A 16,782-nucleotide genomic window follows, 5' to 3' on the forward strand; every position below is an offset into this window, starting at 1 on the left:
AATCTTTGCTTTTTTAAAAAAAATTTGAAAAATTAAATTTATTTATTTTCAGTTTTCAACATTCACTTTCACAAAATTTTATGTTCCAAATTTCCTCCCCAACTCACTTCTCCCCTCACCCCAAGATAGCATGTATTATGAATGTCCTTTCCTCCAATATGCCCTCCCTTCTGTCAACACCCCTGCCCCCTCATCCTCTTCCCTTCTATTTTCCTTTAGGGCAAGATAGATTTCTATACCCATTGCCTATATAACTTATTTCCCAGTTGTAAGTAAAAACAATTTTTAACATTCATTTTTAAAGCTTTGATTTCCACATTCTCTCACTTCCCCCCTCCCCACTCACCCTCATTGAGAAGGAAAGCAATTCAATATAGGTTATATATGTATAACACTTCCATAACAGTCATGCTGTGAAAGACTATATTTCCCTCTATCCTGTCCTCCATTTATTCTATTCCCTTCTTTGACCTATCCCTTTACAAGTGTTTGCTTCTGATTACTCCTTCCCCCAGTCTGCTGTCTCTTCTATTATCCCCCCTCTCTTATCCCCTTCCCCCTGCTTTCCTGTAGGGTAAGATAAATTTCCATACTCAATTGAGTGTGCATGTTATTCCCTCCTGAAGTCAAATACAATGAAAGTAAAACTCACTTATTCCCTCTCACCTTCCCCCTCTTCCCCTCCGTTGTAAAAAGCTCTTTTTTACCTCTTTTATGTGATATGATTTACTACACTCTACCTTTCCCTTTCCCTTTCTCTTTCTCCTAGTACATTCCTCTCAACAATTTTATTTTTTATATATCTCTTCATATTCAGCTCACCCTGTGCTCACTCTTCTCTCTCTGTCTCTCCATACATATATACATGCGTACATACATATATATATGTGTGTGTGTATGTGTGTGTGTGTGTGTATATATATATGTATATATATACACACATACACACACACGTAAGCATACACACACACACACACACATATATTCTCTCCAACTATTTTAATACTGAGTAAGGTCTCATGTGTTACAAATATCTTTTCATGTAGGAATGTGAACAGTTCAACTTTAGTAAGTCCCTTATCATTTCTCTTTCCTGTATACCTTTTCACTGTTTTCTTGATTCTTGTATTTGAAAATCAAATTTTCTATTCAGGTCTGGTCTTTTTAAGAAGAATGCTTGGACATCCTCTGTTTCATTGAAATTCCATTTTTTCCTCTGAAATATTATACTCAGTTTTGCTGGGTGGGTTTTAATCCTATCTCCATTGACCTCTGGAATATCATATTCCAAGCCCTCTGATCCCTTAGTGTAGAAGCTCCTAAATCTTGTATTATCTTGATTATATTTCCACAGTACTTGAAATCTTTCTTTCTGGCTACTTGTAATATTTTTTCCTTGACCTGGGAACTCTGGAATTTGGCTACAATATTCTAAGAAGTATTCCTTTTGGGATCTCTTTCAGGAGTTTATTGGTGGTTTCCATGTCTATTTTACCTTCTGATTCTAGACTATCAGGGCAGTTTTCCTTGATAATTTCCTGAAAGATGTTTTCTGGGCTCTTTTTTTTGATCATGGCTTTCAGGTAGTCCAATAATTTTTAGTTTATTTTATTTTATTTCCCAGTCAGCTATTTTTCCAGTGAGATACTTCATATTCTCTTCTATTTTTTCATTCTTTTGGTTTTGTTTTATAATTTATTGATTTCTCATAAAGTCATTAGCTTCCATTTACTCTATTCTGATTTTGAAGGAATTATTTTCTTCAGTGAGCTTTTGGACCTCCTTTTCCATTTGACCCATTCTGCTTTTTAAGGCATTCTTCTCTTTGGCTTTTTGGACCTCTTTTGCTATTTGAGTTAGTCTGATTTTAAAGTCTTTATTTTATTCAGCATTTTTTGGGTCTCCTGTAGCAAGCAGTTGAGTCATTTCTCATGATTTTCTTGCATCACTCTCATTTCTCTTTCCAGTTTTCCCTCTATTTCTCCTACTTGATTTTCAAAATCCTTTTTGAGCTCTTCCATGGCCTGAAACCAATTCATATTTTTCTTGGAGGCTTTGGATGTAGGAGCTTTGACTTTGTTGTCTTCTTCTGGTTGTATGTTTTGATATACCTTGTCACCAATAGTGTAAGATATCTTTTCACTGAGAAAGTGGGAATCTATAATTTGTTTCTTTCTCCCTCAGTTGCTCATTTTCCCAGCCAAATTGCTTGACTTTTGAGCTCTTTGTTAAGTGGAGGGCTCCAGAAAAAGCCGCTGCTTCAGGAAAAGCTTTTACAAAACTTAAAGTGCTTCATAGATACTATAATTTCCTTACTTCCCTGTTCTCATTCTATATCTATCCTCCCTTTCTGAGCTAAACTCCTTGAAAAATAGTCTGCCATCAGTGCTTTCACTTGTTTTCTTCTCCTTAATTTTCTGTAGTCTACCTTCTTACCTCAAATGAGATAATATTTATAAATTGCTTAGAAAAGTGTCTGATACGTGCTGTATAAATAATTGTTCCTTTCCCTTTCCTTTATCATTTAGCTGAAACTGCCTTCTCCAAAGAAACATGATCACTTAATCGCCAGGTCTAATAACCTTTTTTTTTTTGAGTCCTCATTCTCCTTGAGCTTTTTGTAGCCTTTGATATCCTTTTCTTGATATTCTTTTCTCTAAATTTTTGTGACACTACTCTTTCATGGTTCTCCTCTTACCTGAAAGGCAGCTATGTAATAAGTGGATACAGTTTTGGATCCAGAGTCAGGAAGATCTGAGTTCAAATCGAGTCTCATCCATTAATTGTGTGACCCTGGAAAAGTCATTTAACCTCTTTCTAATTCAGTTTCTTTAGCTGTAAAACCTGAATAATAATAGCCTCCCAGGTTTATTGTGACGAAAATATTGAATAATTTTTTTTCAAAATTTATTTGTTTTCAGTTTTCAACAATCATATACATAAATTCCAAATTTTCTCCCCCTCCTTTCCCTCTCCCTCCCCAAGACAACATGCAATCTTATATGGGCTCTTCACATACATTCTGATTAAACACATTTTCACATGTCATGTTGCATAGAAGAATTAAAATGAATGGACTAAACCATGAGAAAAACAAAACATAACAAAAGAGAAAAGAGTCTGCTTCATTCTGCATTCTGACTCCAGGGTTCTTTGGATGTGAATGAAATTTTGCATCATTCGTCCTTGCCTTGCTGAGATCTAAGTCCATCAAAATCATTCCTCACACACTGTGGCTGTTACTGTGTATAATGTTCTCCTGATTCTGCTTGCTTCAATCACCATCAGTTCATAGAAGTCTTTTCAGATTTTTCAGAAGTTTGCCTGTTCATCATTTCTTATAGTACAATAGTATTCCATTACCTTCCTATACCACAATTTGTTCTGCCATTTCCCAGTTGATGGGCATCCCCTTGATGTCCACTTCTTGGCCACTACAAAAAGAGCTGCTATATAAATATTTTTGTACATGTGGGTCCTTTTCCCTTTTCCATAATCTCTTTGGAATACAGCTTTAGAAGTGGTGTTGCTGGGTCGAAGGGATGCACATTTTTATAACCCTTTGGGCATAGTTCCAAACTGCTCTCCAGAATGGTTGGATCAGCTCACAGCTCCACCAACAATGAATTAGTATTCCAACTCTCCCACATCTTTTTCAGCAAAAAATGAGATAATATTTGAAAAGAATTATGCAACCTTAAAGTGTTATATAAATGCTAGTAGTTACTAACATCGTCTTCATCAACAACACTATTCTCAGTTCACCTACTTCTTTTCAGTTTATTTTGCTGGATCTTCACAACCCTGGTTCAGTCCCTCATCTCCTCATACCTGGACCATCACAATAGCAAAAGTTGTTTTTCCTGCCACAAATTATTCTCTAATCAATCCTCTATGCTACTGTGAAATTTTTCTATTATGTAGTTCTGACTGTGCCTCTCTCCTATTCAATAATGTCCAGTGACTCTTATCACCTCAAAGATCAAATATAAAAGACTTTGGTTCATGAACTGATTTCCTCCTATCTTTACAACCTTATGTTCCTTCATGGACTCTGTAATCCTGTCACAGTGGCCAGTGACACTTTCTTTTCTTCAAACAAGGCACTCTTTCTCCCAAATTAAGCCATTTCCAAAGGCTGTCCCCTATCCCTGAAGCCCATGGCCATTTGCCCATGGGCACACGGCTAGTAATCATCTGCTCAAGCTATCTGTGCCTTTGGAAAATTATTTGATTGGTTGTTGTCCTTTGTTCTTGAAGGGGACAAAAATGACATCACTATGTTGGAGTTAAAATATAGTGTTTCTGACTGTGGCTGGTCAGACCAGTATGAGCTTGGAAGGCTCTACCACACGTCAGACACAAATACTCCGTGTGAACAGTTGAAATGTAGATGTCTCTAAATTTTCACATCTCACTTTTCTTTTATGCTATTATAATTCTGCTTTACTCATAGAGCATAACACCTTCTTTGATAGAGGCATGCCCCACTGGGCAGTCCTTTGCCAGTGTCTTCTATGTCATACAATCAATTCCAAAGTTCTTCAGAGAGACCCTGAGAGTACCACTTCTTCTAACCTTCGTGTAAGTGCACCTTTCCATGAGTTTTTCAGAAACTAGTCTTTTGGGCAAATGTATGTTTGATATTAAAACAATGTGGCTAGCCTGTTGAATTTGCACTCTTTGTAGTAGAGTTTGAATGCTTGGCAGTTCAGTTTGAGAAACAATCTCAGAGTCTAGTACCTTGTCATACCAGATATTTTCAGAATCTTCCTAAGACAATTCAAGTGGAAGCAATTCAGTTCCCTGGCATGGTGCTGGTAGACTGTCCTTGTTTCACAGGCATACAGCAAAACATACAATAGATCTGTAGACCTTGAGTTTAGTAGGCAGTCTAAAACCTCTTTTCTCCCATAATTTCTTGTGGAGTCTCCTGAATACTGAGCTAGTTCTAGGAATATGTGCATGAACCTTATCATCTATGTTTATCTCCCTGGAAAGCACTTTGCCAGGGTAAGTGAACTTATCTACAGCATTCAAAATTTCTCCATTTGCTGTAACTCATGAGCCCCCATATGGATAGTGTGGTGCTCATTGATGGAGAACCTGTGTTTCTTTTGTTAATTATTAGTCCAAAATTAGTACAAGTAGCAGATAATCAGTTCATATTTTGTTACATCTCAGCCTCAGAGGCTACATTTCTCCTTTATTACCTTGGTCAACTTATATGACTTCTTTGAGCCTCAGTTTGCACATTTATAAAATGAAGGTGTTGGAAAAGATGGTCTCTGAGAATTCTTTCAACTCTAAATTTGTGATTCTATTGCTCTAAGGTTATAAACCTGAATTACTGAGGATGATGATGTCCTTAACAGAAGCAATAAAGATTAGAGGAGAAGTGGATCTGGGAAATAGAGGAAGATAAATGGATTCTTTTCCAGTTCTATTTGAGTCTGATCTCTAACTAGATAGAGATGTCTGGCAGGTAATTGGCCACATGTTCAGGAAAAAGATTGTGGCTGGATTTCTAGGGATTGGAATAGAAAGGAAACTATGGCCTGAGTAGAAAGGATGGAGAGATCAAATTGGTGGGGCAGCAGACTGTTGGATTGAGGAACTAGCTTGCTGATTTCACTCTTTTCAAAAGAGAAGAGCTCTAAGAATGATGGCAGCAGATGGAAGATTTGAGAGTAGTAGTGTCAGAAGATAAGAAATATGCCAACTTCTTCTGACTCAGTGGGATATTCTAGACATTGAGAAATAGTTACTACATAGAGGGACCAGAAATGTGACCTTTTGAGAAAGTTCAGTTTCCAAGAGCACAAGAAATGGAAAGAGATCTAAACTTGAAAGAGAAAAGGAAGAGCAGAGGATTGAGGAGTGGGGAAGAGTGTGAATGAACTGGATAGGGGTGAAAGTATAGGCAGAGATAATAAAGAAACAATTTTTTTTCTCTTGCCAGATGGTAACTACAAGTCACAAAGATTAGTGGAACAGCCATAGGATAAGTGAAGTATCAGTGGAGTGGTGCTCCCTGGGGTCTGACAATGGACTGTGGGCTTACAGAGAAAGAGCATCTGTATAAAATATGTTCCGTTTTCAAACACACGACAGCTGGGTGTGGCAGTGCTGGAGAAATTGGACCGAGTGTTTGAGGCACTATGGCATGGTCATTTGAAGGACCTGATGATCAGGTCTCCAGTGGCTAATTTGGTCCAGGAAAACTGTGAACCAGCAAACTCCAGGCTGAACAATTTTAGTTTGAGTCTTTCATATATAGGTCAGATGAGTGAGTTCCCAGCTAGAAGGCTCTGGACTAATCCAGGCAACTCATATTCTTTGTGGTCATGTGAAGAGGAAGAACAGAATAATAGTAGGGTTGCTGTATGTGTTAATGGCTACTTGTAGGACTTGGTAGTCATATAGGAAGGGATCATAGATTTAGATCTGGAAGAGACCTCAGAGGCCTTTGAGTTAGAAAGGATCTTAGAGAATAGAACAGTAACAGAGTTCCTAAAACATCAGTGACAGCCTGAAGGACTATATGGTGAAGGCATTTTTTAATCCCAGGAAGTGTGCATCTGTGCTTTTTCACATTTCACTGAATATGGCCCTTACTTTTTTGGTCATGTGGTGAGGCAGAATGGAACAATAGTGGTTTTTGTAGTTGTTAATAGCAACTTCCTTCTGATACATACATCAGTTTGTATGTTTTAAAGTCTTATTTTCACCTGGACTCTATCTCTATACCCAGGTCAACAGTCTCTAGCATGTTCCACACTGAATTTGGAGTCAGAAAACCTGTGTTTAAATCCTACCTCTACTTCTGTGATCTTAGGCAAATATACTTTTGCTTTTTTGGACCTTTTTCCCCCTTCTGTAAAATAATTGGAATAGATTATTTCTCTGCTACATTCATTTGGTACAAAATCCTGTGATCATTTTATCCTGTGGTTCTTGGGCTTAGATCAGGCTGTTTCTTTCTTTTCTGTAAAAGTCAGCTCCTTTATCTCTGGCTAACATCTTTCTCTCTCTTCACATACTTCAAATTGTCTCTGTGTGGTGTTGTCTCTACACCTGTTTCCTTCTGTATGCACTAAAAATGGTTTAAAAACAATGTATCTGGGTCAGTTGAATCTACAATCTGTCCCTGTTGGTGTATTTTGAGTTTTTTGAGCATTAGTCTTTTCTTTGATTTCAACAATTCTGGAGAATTTTCTTATGAAATTTACTGAAGTATACTGGCTATCCACTTTCTTAAGTTTTTCATGGAGTTCAGTAACTCTTAAATTGCCTTTGTCTAATAAATCAGTAACTTCTATAAAGTTTCCAAGTATTCTCATAACTGAGATTTTTAGGTTTTTCTTTCTATCACTGTTTCTAGTGTTCTCTCTTCTAAGAGGGCAGTTCTGTTTCTTAGTGAATTCATGGTTTTGTTCATATTTCCTATGAATATTCACATATTGTTTAGTTTTGTTACATTTTTCTACTTCTTTATTACTCTAAGTTCTTCCTTTATTTACTTAACTGTTTGTTATCCACATAAAATGTATGACAGCTTCATTTATATGTACCACTGTTGATCTTTAATCACTTTTTTTGCTTTTGTCTTCTCTTTGATTTCTTTCACTTCATACTTTGGATTTTTGTCTTTTTTCTTTGAAATTTCCGTAAAAACTTTAATATTTATCTGTAAAATAGTTTCCTTCTTGAAGTTTTTGAGATAGCTATTTTTCTTTGGCACTTCTACATTTTTTAATAGAACTCTCAGAGAACTGGTCTCTCTTACAGTACCTTACTTTAATATTTTCTCAGAAGAATCAAACTAAACATTTTCACGATAACGTCATTTAGTGGCAAATTCTAACACTGACCATTATTCGAATACTTAGAGCTTTTGAATGCATAGTACTTTTTAAATTAAAAAAAAATCCAGACCTCTTTACCTTGTTTATTTAGATGTTTAAAATTTCCTTTAGTGAGTTAATTATTAATTTACCTGTAGAATTACAGATAGTAAAACTGCATATAAGAAAAGCTTGCTAACATACAATTCAGTTACTTAACAGATATTTGTAAAGAGCCTGTCTTGAAAGAGCACTTGATAGTTTTAGTGGCTGCAGTATACATACTTTAGAGAACACAGTTCCTGTCCTCATAAATCTTATAGAGTCAAGTAGAAGGATTAAGTTAGAGACACAGATATCTACACTGCACACCATTAAACAAGAAGCACATTTAAGATTTGTAAGATAAAATACCAGGCAAGGTCGAGGGAAAGTTGTTAGTAATAAAAGGAATCAAGGAAGTCTTCAAGAAGGAAATGACATTTAATTTGAGCCAAGAGGGAATATAGGAGTAAAATCATTAATTTGGAATAATTTGAAAAGGCCAGCCTCAGCAAAAAGCTTTAATTTAGAGTCAACCTTTGAAAAACTTAAATTCTAACAAAGTATTTTTAAATAGAGATTCTAGAAATGTGCTTCAGTGATTCAGCAATCATTTATAAATGGCAACATCTGTGTATATCTAAACTATAAATACTTTAAAGTCTCTAAAAACATCTCAAGTTGATTAAAATATGTACTCAGCAATCTTATTGTACTTAGAATTTGCTTAGATAATTTATTCATAGATAATTCAAACGTAAATTTCAGCCTACTTCAGGTTGAATCTTCATAAATTTTGAGTGAGTAGAATCCAAATGAAAGTTTTTCTTATTTTTCATATAATTCTATGATAGCCCTAGAAGTGTAATCTCTTAATATTTTAAACATTTATCTTGGTTCTGTTTTCAGAGGCTTATGATGAGAATTAAGAAGTTTGGAATAATTTCAAATGATAAATTTAGAAAATCACCAGCAGCGTCATGGTAATGCCTTCTTTTTATATGCATGCATATATACATATACACACATATACATATTTTCAGGTTTATAATGCATAATTGGAAATTTCTTACACTGTGTTTCTTTTTTTCTTTTTAATAAAGCTTTGGATTCAGTATGGCAACAGGTATGTATTATTACTACTGGAAGTATTGCAGGTATGATTATAAGTAATAGATATAATTAATACAAAAATATAGGTCATATATACTATATACAAGACTTGAAAACTCTTTTATAAAGAGATATTTCAAACTGAAATTCTCATATTCTAATGCCTCATTTTTGGTCCCCTAATCTAATCTTAAGGTTTTCCTTAGTGAGTTATAGAGTGTTAAAAGAGATAATCGAAGGAAAAAATAGCAATTTCATTATAAAAGTGACCAAATAAAAGTTTCTTTGCTGATTGTTTATTTAGTTGGGGACAGGGCTGTCAAAAGAGGGAGAAAATAGATTCCAATATCATAAGGAAGAATGAATAGAAAAAAATTATTTGATGGCTGAAATGGGCATTAATTTAGTGTTTAAGTATAAAGAAGAAGATAACTCTTGGGACCAGAGGATGTAAAGAGTATCTTAACTCTTTAGGGATAAAGAAATTGATGGGTTGAGGTTACATGAGCAACATATTTTTTTAAAATAGTAATTTATTTTTCCCTCAGTTGCGTGTCAAGACAAATTTTAACATTCATTTTTACAAGATTTTGAGTTCCAAAGTTTTTTCCCTCCCTCCTTTCCCTTCCCTCTTCCTAAAATGTTAGGCAATTTGATATATGTTATACATGTGGTATCATGTAAAATGTATTTCCATAGTAGTCACAGTTGTGAAAGAAGGAACAGGTCAAAAGGAAAACAAACACAAAAAAGAATAAAGGGAAAACAATATGCTTCGATATGCATTCATAGTCCATCTTTATCTGGATGTGAATAGCATTTTCCTTCATGAGTCCTTTCCCCTTGTCTTGGATCATTCTGTAGCTGAGAAGAACTTGAGTCTTTCATAGTTGATCATCACACAGTGTTGCTGGTACTATGTACAATATTTTCCTGGTTTTGCTCATTTCATTTTGAATCAGTACGTACTTGTCTTTCCATGTTTTTTCTGAAATCTGCCTGTTCATCATTTATTATGCAGTAGTGTTCCATTTCATTTGCTTATTTAACCATTCCTCAACTGATGAGCATCCTCCCAATTTCAAGTTTTTTACCATCACAAAAAGGGCTGCTATAAATATTTTTGCACATGTGTAGTGACAACACGATATTGACAGCACCTATGGCATCCATGAATATCCCAGCACAATTCTGAATCATGAAATACAACATATTCTTCACATGAAAGACAGAATCAAAACTTTTATTCAGACATTTATCCAGAAAGCCAAATCTCAACACCAGAAAGCCAACTCCATCATAGTAACAAAAGCCTATACGCAATAACAATGCAGAGGACAACACCACCCCCAAGCCTTCCCCATGCTAGGGCCTTCCCACAAACATTCATGAGTCTTGCTTTCTGCCTCCCCTCTCTCCCTTAGTTCTGACTGCTCTGACCAATTTACTCTCAGCTCTGCTCTAGCTCCACCTCTTCCTATTCTACCCTTCCTGTTCCATACCTTTAGCAAACTCTTCCCTCCATAGACTCATGTGACTTAGGCTTCCATGTAACCTGAGCAGGTTACATGGGCCTAGTAATGAATGGGAAAGATCTTCACATTTAAATTACCATGGCAGCATGTAGATCCTTTTCCCTTTTTTATGATCTCTTTGGGATACAGACCTAGTTGTGATATTACTGGATCAATGGGTATGCACAGTTTGGTTGCCATTTCTGTATATTTCCAAATTGCTCTCCAGAATGGCTGGATCAGTTCACACCTCCCCCAACAGTGCATTAGTGTCCCAGTTTTCCCATATCCTCTCCAGCATTTATCATTTTCCTTTTTTGTCATATTACCCAATCTGATATGTGTAAGATAGCACCTCAGAGTTGCTTTAATTTGTACTTTTCTTTTAAAAAAGTGATTTAGAACACTTTTTCATATACTTGCAGATAGCTTTGATTTCTCTGTCTGAAAACTTCAGATGTGCATATCCTTTGACCACTTGTTAATTGTGGAATGACTTGTATTCTTGTAAATTTGAGTCAATTCTTTATATATTTGAGAAATGAGGCCTTTATCAGAGACACTTGCTGTAAAGATTGTTTTCCCGTTTTCTGCTTTCTTTCTAATCTTGGTTTCATTGATTTTGTTTGTGCAAAATTTATTTTTATATAATTAAAACTATTTATTTTACATTTCATAATGCTCTCTATCTCTTGTTTAGTTGTGAATTCTTTCCTTCCTCATAAATCTAACAGGTAGATTATTCCTTGCTCTTCTAATTTGCTTATGTTGTGTGTCTAGACTTGCTTTATGTCTAGAGTTGTATCTTTAAATAGAAGGCTCAAGGAGAAAACTTGGAGAGACTGAAGATCGTTTCATATTAGTGTGCACATAATTAAAAGAATTCTTTATTTGAAAAATGTGGAAATTTGATGATTTGGTGTTTTATTTTGAATACATTTTTACTTAGGTTTTATTTTAAGTAAAATAATACACATTAATGTAGTTATATCTAATTCATCACAAATATTTGGTTTTATTATTAGGATTTAAGTGTCATTAAGTATAGGTTTTTATGTATATAGTAAATTTGTTTATCCAGAATCCAAAAATTTTGAAGTTCAGATAACCAGAATTATTTTTGCAGTACTGTGCAATGATAACATCCCAAATTAATAGTTTTAAGGCCATGCAAGATATTTTCAGAAATATCCAAGAAAGATTACATTTATTTAGTTAGGTATAGCTTATTTAGAGTCAAGTTTATTTTGGTCTTCTAATAATTTAAAATGAATATATACATGCTGTCACCATCAGCAAACTTTGAACATCTAAAACACCGTTAACTTCAACATTTAATAAAATAGGACACCCCATTTTGCATAAATGGGAGATCATTACATAGCTTCGTTATATTTCAAATGATTGAATTAACAGTGATTTATATACAATTTTCATAATATATACTGTGCTTTAATAAAAGATTGTTTAATAAAGTAATGAGGTGAAGTGTTCTATATATGTTATAGGTAAAAATCAGATATTAGCTAATGTTCATAGCAAGGAAGAACAAAGAATAGATTCATGAATTAAAGTTCCATTCACAGTTTTACTAGAGATTGTTTCTTTGAGTAAGTTTGCATATCCTAATAAAAGGTGAAAACATTGACAAAACATAGTTCCTTGATGTATGAGGTAAGACTTGTGTACTGCAGAAGTAATTTTACTTTCTAAAAGCTAACTAGGTGCACTGGAGGTAGAAATTTAATTAAACAAACTAGCTTTAGCTTTGGACTGAGTGGCTTAAGAAGAAATACAATGAATTTGTTAATTCTTTTAGCCTTGTTTATTAAAAGCTTTAGTCTTCAGTTTTCATACATATATGCAGTTACAAATGAAAATAATATGCCCTTAAGTGTCTATATATATCTACACATTTTCCATCACTCAAAGAGGTAGGATTAGATAGCTCTAAATTCAAGCTTTTCTGTCAAGTAATTATTAAAAGGTACAAGGGAAGCTCCAGTGTAAAGGAAGTAATTGGTGAATCTCTTTGTTAGAAGAATGTTCTTAATGCAGATAATCTCCTAATTTATGTGCTTTGTAAATTTGGATGTTTGTTAATACTTTCTTAAAATAGAGTTCATCTGTAGTTATATTTCTAAATTACTGCTTTAATTTATTTGGCAACAATAGCACATTAATATCTTACTTTCACATTTGTCTAAATTTGTTTAAATATTTATTATATTAACATTAATTATAGGCTCTTCAAAGCCTTAAGTAATAATTCTTTTACCTGGGGTATTTGACACTTCTGCAGAGGACAGTACAGTGGGGAGAGGGATATGTTTTACAAAACAGGCCAAGGAACCATATATCAGAGATAGTTGTGGGGATAGTCTGAGGGTTAGGAGGCACACAGTTTGGCTACAGAAGAGTGTGATGATGATGGGATGCTTTAGGTGGCAGGTGAGGCAGAGCGAGGGCATGGCCAAATATGGTGTGCTGTCATATACTGCAGATCAGTGTTAGACCATGAAGCATGGGAATAGGGGAAGCATATCCATTTCCCAGAAAACATTCTTCATCTCTCAAACTCTGTCCATTAGATTGTAAGCTTCTTGAGGGCAGGACTGTCTTTTTGTATCCCCAATGCTTAGCACAATGCCTGGCACAGAATAAGTGCTTAACAAATGTTTATTGATTGATTGATTCCTCTGGAGTAGAGTCCCAGGTTCACTGCTGTAGTTACTACCTTGAGAAACTGTTGGTTGTAAATTCCAGCTTTCCTTTTCTGACTTGAAAGTCATATAAGACCAGGCAGTTTTGTTTTGTTGACTAGCTAAATAAAGGTCATAAATGAAAGTGATGTGAAAGATTTGTAGTTAGAATTTAATCTTGGAGGAAGCATGGAGCACATGCAGTGTAGCCCAGGAAGCATGGAGCACAGCTTGATGTGGCAGAGATAGGACCTTGAACAGACTTCAGGGAGCCACCAGCACTAGGAGTTCCCAGATTGCACAACCCACAAATGCCACAGACAGCTTCAAAGGTCAGTGGGAGGAGTCAGCCAGGAAAGGAGAGTGTGGTCTGGACTCCGGCAGCAGCCACTGCAGCTGCAGCGTCCATTTTTGGAGCCCTCCTCCTAGAGCTCCTGGGCCAGTTGAGCAACTGATCTGAATCTCAGCCCTGAGTGGCAGCCCTGGGAGACCCCCACCTAAAGCCCCTGGGGGAATTGAGCAGCTGATTGGAATCTCAGCCCTGAGCTCTGCCCTGACAAAGAACTCAAAAGTCAAGTAACTGGCTGGGAAAATGCCCCCAAAAGGAAAAAAGAATAAGACAATAGAAGGTTACTTTCTTGGTGAACAGGTATTTTCTCTCATCCTTTCAGATGAGGAGGAGCAATTTAGGTCTTCAGAGGAAGACCTAAAAGTCAAAGCTTCTGCATGCAAAATCTCCAAAATAAATATGCAGTGATCTCAGGCCATGGAAGAGCTCAAAAAGGATTTTGAAAATCAAGTAATAGAGGGGGAAGAAAAATTTTGAAGAGAAATGAGAGTGATGCAAGAAAACGATGAAAAACAAGTCAACAGTTTGCTAAAGGAGAGCCAAAAAATTGCTGTAGAAATTAACACCTTAAAAAATAGACTAACTCAAATGGCAAAAGAGGTCCAAAAAACCAATAAGGAGAAGAATGCTTTAAAGAGCAGACTTAGTCAAATGGAAAAGGAGGTTCAAAAACTCAGTGAAGAAAATAGTTCTTTAAAAATTAGAATGAAACAGATGGAAGCTAATGGCTTTATGAGAAACCAAGAAATTACAAAACAAAACCAAAAGAATGAAAAAAGTAAAAGATAATGTAAATACCTCAATGGAAAAACAACTGACCTGGAAAATAGATCCAGGAGAGACAATTTAAAAATTATGGGACTTCCTGAAAGCCATGATCAAAAAAAGAGCCTAGATCAAAAAAAGAGCCCAGAAAACTGCCCTGATATTTTGGAACCAGACGGCAAAATAAATATTGAAAGAATCCACCGATCATCTCGTGAAATACATCCAAAAAGAGAAACTCCTAGGAATATTGTAGCCAAATTCCAGAGTTCCCAGGTCAAGGAGAAAATATTGCAAGCAACTGGAAAGAAACAATTTGAGCATTATGGAAATATAATCAGGATAACACAGGATCTGGCAGCTTCTACTTTAAGGGGTCAAAGGGCTTGGAATATGATATTTCAGAAGTCAAAGGAACTAGTATTAAAACCAAGAATCACCTACCCAGTAAAACTGAGTATAATACTTCAAGGGAAAATCATTCAATAATATAGAGGACTTTCAGGAATTCTTGATGAAAAGACCAGAGCTGAAAAGAAAATTTGACTTTCAAACACAAGAATCAAGAGAAGCATGAAAAGATAAACAGGAAAGAGAAATCATAAAGGACTTTCTAAAGTTGAACTGTTTACATTCCTACATGGAAAGATAATATTTGTAACTCTTGAGACTTTTTTCAGTATTTAGGTAGTTGGATACACACATGTACACACACACACACACATACATGCATATAGATAGAGCACAGGGTGAGTTGAATAAAAAGGAATGATATCTAAAAAATAAAATTAAGGGGTGAGAGAGGAATATATTGGGAGGAGAAAGGGAGAAATAGAATGGGGCAAATTATCACTCATAAAAGAAGCAAGAATAAGGTTATTCAATGGAGGAGAAAAGGGAAGATGTGAGAGAAAAGTGAAGCTTAATCTTTCCACATTTGACTAAAGGAGGGAATAATATGCGCACTCAACTTGGTACAAAAACCTGTATTACACTACAGGAAAGTAAGGGAGAAGGGGACAAGTAGGGTGAGAAGGATGATAGAAGGGAGGGCAATGGGAGAAGGGAGTAGTTAGAAGTAAGCATTTATGGGGAGGGACAAGGTCAAAAAAGAGAATAGAATAAATGAGGAACAGGCTAGGATGGAGGGAAATAGTTGGCCTTATACAACATGACTATTATGGAAGTCTTTTGAAAAACTACACATATATAGCCTATATTGAATTGCTTGCCTTCTTAGTGGGGATGGGTGGGGAAGGAGGAAGGGAGAGAAGTTGTAGTTCAAAGTATTAGGAATGAATATTGAGAAACGTTTTTGTATACAACAGGTAATGGGGTATAGAAATCTATTTTGCCCTACAAGAAAAGAGAGAAGATGGATGGGGATAAGAGAAGGGAGGGGGTGTGATAGAAGGGAGGGCATATTGAGGGTAGGGGTAATCAGAATACAAGGAGTTAACGGGGTAGGGGAGGAGAGAGATGGGAGAAAATTTGGAACTCAAAATTTTGTGGAAATGAATGTTGAAAACTAAAAATAAACATTTTTTATAAAGTTATACTTCAGTCTGCAAAAAAAACCCCCAAACCAACAACTTAATCTTGGTTTATAGTCTGAACCTGATCATGTGGCAAACATTATGGAGCATTCATATTTATATATTCTTATATAAATAATTTATATATTATGCATAAGTATAGTTTATGTATTATATATTTTAGTGTATTTATATATTTATAAATATGAAAAATATTTTATTCATAAAAATTTTTAGTGTCCACTGTGTTCAAAGAAGCTTTGTTCTCTCATTTGAAAATATCTGTTTGTCCTCTATCTTCAAAGTCTGCAGCCTAAAAATTACTTTGACTCCATCACTAGTATTGAAATTTTAGTTATTTATAGTCTTAAAAAACATTTTTTTCTACGTGTATGATCAGTTCTAAATTCTCACACAGCCTGCTTCAGCTTTCCATTTATGTCAATAACAGGATTGGGAGGAATTGATCAGTGTCTGTATTGCCATCAGAATTTTTTACATTTAGTTTTTGCCAGCTTTCCAGCTGCAACTATCAAAAAGGAAAAGAAATTTGGTTATCTCTACCTAAAGTTCAGATTTAGCTATGAGAAAAGGGAATTTAAGATATTTGAGCATGAGCCAATAACTTTACCTCTCTGGGTTTTAGTTTGCCTATTTGTCAAATGAGAGGATTGGATTAGTGATCCCTACAATTCCTTTCAATTCTAAAATTTTATGATTCTATGATTTTTGGGATAGTAGAAACATTCTATTCATTTAAAAGAATTTCTTATTCTAGTTAAAATACTAGTTAGGTTATATTTGATGTTAATTTGAGAGATGAAACTTTTAGCCTTCAGCTTAGAACAAGGATCAGGCAAGAGACTGAGTGAAGTTAAAGCATGGATAAGATGAATAGTTTTTCAGATGTTTCCA

This window comes from Notamacropus eugenii, chromosome 5 (genome assembly GCF_028372415.1).
Source record: "Notamacropus eugenii isolate mMacEug1 chromosome 5, mMacEug1.pri_v2, whole genome shotgun sequence".
In the NCBI taxonomy this organism is placed as follows: Eukaryota; Metazoa; Chordata; class Mammalia; order Diprotodontia; family Macropodidae; genus Notamacropus; species Notamacropus eugenii.